The 5,442-nt window shown below is 36.2% G+C and overlaps 1 pseudogene; it reads right to left on the reverse strand.

Moving 5' to 3' along the window:
* Positions 1-206: 206 nt before the first annotated feature.
* Positions 207-5,442, reverse strand: part of LOC118841962 — a 27,693-nt pseudogene continuing 22,457 nt past the window's right edge.

The following is a 5,442-nucleotide window of genomic DNA, read 5'->3' on the forward strand; positions in this document are numbered from 1 at the left end:
GAACACACTGACAAAGAATTAAAGCATGATACAGTAACCTATAATTCACAATCTACAAAGGGCTTACTTAAAACATTAAAACATGAAGCACTTAGTGGGACAGTTGAATGGGCATGTTACTTTGACCTTAGCTCAGCATTTTCTAAGCAAGGTCCATGTCTTCTGGCCATCCAGGCCAGGGCTTGGGTTCATCCTTTTAACAGTGGTCATTTTCTCCAAGCAGGGAATACAGTTTCAGCAGACTCCTGCTGCTGCTGCTGCTTGTACTGAGGAACCCAGAATTCCCAAACTCCCAAACTCATAAGGTTGGACTCAGGTCTGGAAATGTCCATCTCAGGGATGCTATTTGGTCACGTATGTTCAGGGTGAGAAATACAAAACGGAAGAGGCCTCCAGGGGCCCAAAATAGCATAAAGCGTATGTGCAAGAAAGCCTCCCCCCGAGTTCTCACATGATCATCAAGCAGGAATAGACAATCCATGCATATATAAGAACACACAAGGTACATTCAAAGTAGATACAAGTTAACCTTAAAAGGGAAGGCACAGTGGGAAACCAAGCAAATCCTCAATCAATGAATCAATGAGAATATGTATTAAGTGTCAGGCATTGTAAAAAAACAATGGATATACAAGGACAAAAGGGATAGCCTCTCAAAGAGCTTACTGATAATCTCCATCTAATATAGAAGAATATACACAATATAGACAAAATGAATTCAAGGTAGTTTTGAGAGGGAATGAATAACCCTTTTCAGATTTCAGAACTGAATCAACAACTTTGCAATAAATTTAAACAACTCTGAGGTGCCACCTCACCCCTATTAGATTGGCTAATATGACAGAAAAGGAAAATGTCAATGTTGGAGGGGATGTGGAAAAATTGGGACATTAATATACTCTTGGTGGAGTTGTGAACTAATCCAACCGTTCTGGAGAGTAATCTAGAACTATGCCCAAAGGGTTATAAAACTGTGCATACCCTTTGGCCCAGCAATACCACTAATAGGTCTATATCCCAGAGAGATCAAATAAAAAGGAAAAGGATCTATATGTACAAACATATTTATAGCAGCTCTTTTCATGATGACAAAGAATTGGAAACTGAAGGGGATATCTAACAATTGGGGAAGGGCTGAACAAGTTGTAGCATATGATTATAATGAAATACTATTGTGCTATGAGAAATGACAAGCAGAATGCTTTCAGAGGAACATAGGTAGACGTATATGAATTGATGCAAAATGAAGTGCGCAGAACCAAGAGAACATTGTACACAGTAACAGCAACATTGTATCATGATCAATTGTGAATGACTTAGCTTCTCAGCAATACAATGAACCAAGACAATTCTGAAGGACTTAGGATGAAAAATGCTATCCATTCCCAGAGAAAGAACTGATGGAATCTGAACGCAGATCAAAGCATACTTCCAAAACTTTATTTGGGGGTTTTTTTTCTGGGGGGCGGGGGAAGGGTGTTTGGTCTGTGTTTTCTTTTGCAACATGGTTAATATGGAAATATGCTTTGCACAGCTGCGTTTGTATAATTGATATCAAATTGTTTGCCTTCTCAAAGAGGAAGAAGGAAGGGAGGGAATTTGGATCTCAAAAATTATAAAAAATGAACGTTAGAAAAAAATGAATGAATGAATGAATTTTAGAAATTGTTTTAAATGTAACTGAGAAAAAAAATCCTTTTAAAAAAAGCTTTGCAACAAAGGCAGTACATATGTGATGTTGCTTTTGGGTAACTTGTTCAGTAATTAACTGAATCAACAATTAATTGTTCTTTATATCCTTGGTAACTTTTTTAGCCTACTCTCTTTGCTCCTCAGTCAATATATTATTTTCTTATCAGTATTTGTAGATTTTTTAAACAAACATAGACTGTGAACACTTTGTATAAAGCATACAATGAGGCCTATATTTGGAGTGATCACTAGTGTTCTCATCCTTTGGTAATAGAAACATGACACCTTCTTTTAAGAAAGATGGGATCAGGCTAACGTCTAAGAAGAAGCCAGCAAAGGGCCTTGCTAATAATATATGTGCAACCGCGAAGTGTTTGGGCCAATAATTATAGATCTTATCCGGGCCTACTGTTTCCCAGTTTTGGAGAGAGGCTAGAGTTTCAATTATCTCCCTTTATGTAACCTGTTTTGTCATTCTTTATATTAATGATATGCAAGCTTTCTGTTTCTCATTTGATCCAACTTACATTTTCACAATTATCATTCTTATAGAAGATCATTCTCATCTTATTTGACGGAGTCAGATTTATATGGTCCTGGGGCAAGTTATTGTTCATTTATGTTTAATTTTGTATTTATATTTATATAAATTTTATATTTAGTGTTCTAAATTATCATTCTCGCTTAGTAGAGATTTCAGATAGAATGGTCCTGAGACAAGTCACTAACCTGACAGTATTTTTTATATTTAATATTCTGTAGAATATTATGCAGGTAGCTTAAATAACTTCTTTTTGTAGTTGAATATTATTATTATTGTGATATTTTAATATGATTAATTATGTTAGTTGCTTTTCTAATGCTGCACAATCCTTATATGCTTGGTATTGTCTACTTTGATTATAGGGAGTAATTTTTTGGATATATTACTTTTTTGCCAGGATTTTGCTTAATATTTTTGCATTAATATTCATTAGCAATGTTGATTTACAATTCTCTTTCTTTGCTTTACCTTTGCCTGGTTTATTAAGTATTAGGACTATTTTTGACTCATAAACATTTTATTTCTCAGTTTTTGAGAATGATTTGTGTAGCATTGGTATTAATTGCTCTTCAGTGTTTGGTAAAATTGCTTTATAAATCCATCTGTGTCCTAGTTTCACCCCCTGACACCTGTTGATAGTTCCTTATGGTTGGAAGGTATTATCATCAATAGTGGCTGTTATAATTAACCACCCTGAGCGTTGGCCAAGGGGCCGCACCATCTTTGTTTTTTATTCTTGGAATCTCTGGACAAAGGGATTTTGCTGGACAGTCCCAAGGGGAATGACCTGTCCCTGCTGTCTCCTGGAGGCTTTTCTCCTGAGGCCAGCATTGTATCCTTCCTAAGAGGAGATGGAACAAGCCCAGCCATTAGAGGAAAGGAAACATGACCAGTGTTTAATCTTGCTGATGTAAGGAAATCTAGGCTTCATAATAACACCATTTGTAGCAGCATCTCAAAACCCAAAGGACAGCAAAGGCAAAAAGAATTCCCCAGAGAGCTTTGGGAGTTCCCGGACGCTGTTTGGTTCAGTCATTCAACAAACATTTCCCAAGTATCTATTATTTTGTCAGTGCCGAAGGGACAAGGATGAACAAGAAATGGCTCCTTCCCTCCCAGTCCTCACAAGTCTAGTTAGAATCCTCGACCAGAGTTGGAAGATGCTTTTAGAGACCACTTTGTCTAGTCTCAGACCTGCCACTGACTCGCTGTGTGACCTTGGATACTTACTTCTCCATGGATGCCACCTTCCTCATTTGTAAAATGAGATGATTCATAGTGATCACAGGATTTAGAGTTGGAGAGCTCATCTAGTATAATCCTATTTACTTTATAGGTGAGGAATCTGAAGCCCAAACTAGGTGATCTGGTGCCCTTCAGCTAAAAAAAAAAATCTAGGATTCTGTGAAGAGGCACACCCATGTAATCATGGGAATGGTATTCGTTTTGAAGTCAGGAGCCTTGGGTTTGTTTTTTCCTTTAGCTATTTACTACCTCTGTGGCCCTGGGGAAGTCACTCCCTTTAGGACCCTCATCTCTACAATGGGAAAGTTATGCTAAGTCATCTCTAAGGTTTCTTTTAGCTTTAAATCCTTTGGCCTCTGCATCTTCTACACTTTACAGTGGGGGAGGCCATAGCAATGAGAGAAGGAAGTGATTCCCCCAAGAGCACACAATGAATCACTGTCAGAGCCCAGACTAGCATCCAAGTCTCCAGAGCCCCAGGCCCAGCTGTCTTTTCTTTTACTCTGTGCTGCCCAGTGGAGAGATCAGGCTTACCCATAAATAGTTAGGTGAAGACAATGCAGATAATGTCATGAAGTGGAGGTCAGTGCCCAGTGATTGTCTCCAGCAATAAGGGTTGTAGGAAGGAGTTAGAATACTGTGTGCTAGAAGGAGCAGGCGAGGAGGCTTCTTCATCCAGGTAGTGTGTGTGTGTGTGTGTGTGTGTGTGTGTGTGTGTGTGTGTGTGTGTGAGAGAGAGAGAGACCATTCATCATGAAAAGAATAGCTGGTGAGATGATGTGGTTAATCGAAACCTCTTTTGTGTCATGGTAAAGTTCATAGACCTGCTTTTCAAAATAATGTTTTTAAATACATAAAATAAAATACACAGGATTGCAAAGGAAACCAAGTATATTGAAATAAAAATGTGTTTTTTCCCATCCAAGTTCACAGGCTCCCCTGAAATCTATCCAGAAAGGGGTCTGTGGACCCCAGGTTAAGAACCCCTAATCTAAACTTTCAGTGGCTCCCCAATGCCTACCTTAGAAAGTATAAATTCTCTATTCTGGCATTCAAGGCCTTCCACCAGCTGGTTCCACCAATCAACCTCTCTAGTCTTATCTCCCCTCCATGTACTCTTTGCTCCAGGCAAACTAACTGACTCTCTATACCCTGTTGTTAGAATTATAGGACCATAGATTTATTCCTGGAAGGCATCTTAGAGGTAATTTAATTCAACCCTTTCATTTTACAGATAAGAAAACCGAGGTCCAGAGATATTAAATGACTTGCTTCAGTGTGTCTTTTCTTCTTACTCAAGCTTCATTGATTTTGTAAAAATGTTTTTAAATTTTATATCACTACAGTTGTCTGTCTTTTGTAAACACCTCTCTCTATCCCTTATCTGGTAATAAATTCTCCTCCCTCCATAGTTATAAAAAGGACTTCATTTGCTATTCTCTCATATATTCTTTTATATTTATATAATATATAATATAAATATATTATAATATAATATATATTATATTTAAAGTGCTTATCTATTTGGAGTTCATTATAATATATATATAATTTAATTTGGAACTCAAAATTTTTATTAAAATGAATGTTAAAATTGTACATGTAACTGCAGGAAAATAAAATATTTTAAAAATATCTATATATATATGTATATATATACATATAAGCATACATATATTTGTATATTTTTTCATACACACACACACACACACACATATATATATATACATATATATATATATATATATATATATATATATATATATATATATATATATATATATATATATATATATATATATATATATATATATGATTTAAGATTTGGGTCTAAATCTATTTTCCACAAAATTGCTTTCTAGTTTTCCCAGAAGTCCTTCCCCAGCAATAATAATGATAGCTGGCGTTTATATAGCTCCTACCATGTGCCAGGCACTACACAAAATACTTTATAAATATTA

This window comes from Trichosurus vulpecula, chromosome 3 (genome assembly GCF_011100635.1).
Source record: "Trichosurus vulpecula isolate mTriVul1 chromosome 3, mTriVul1.pri, whole genome shotgun sequence".
Lineage (NCBI taxonomy): Eukaryota > Metazoa > Chordata > Mammalia > Diprotodontia > Phalangeridae > Trichosurus > Trichosurus vulpecula.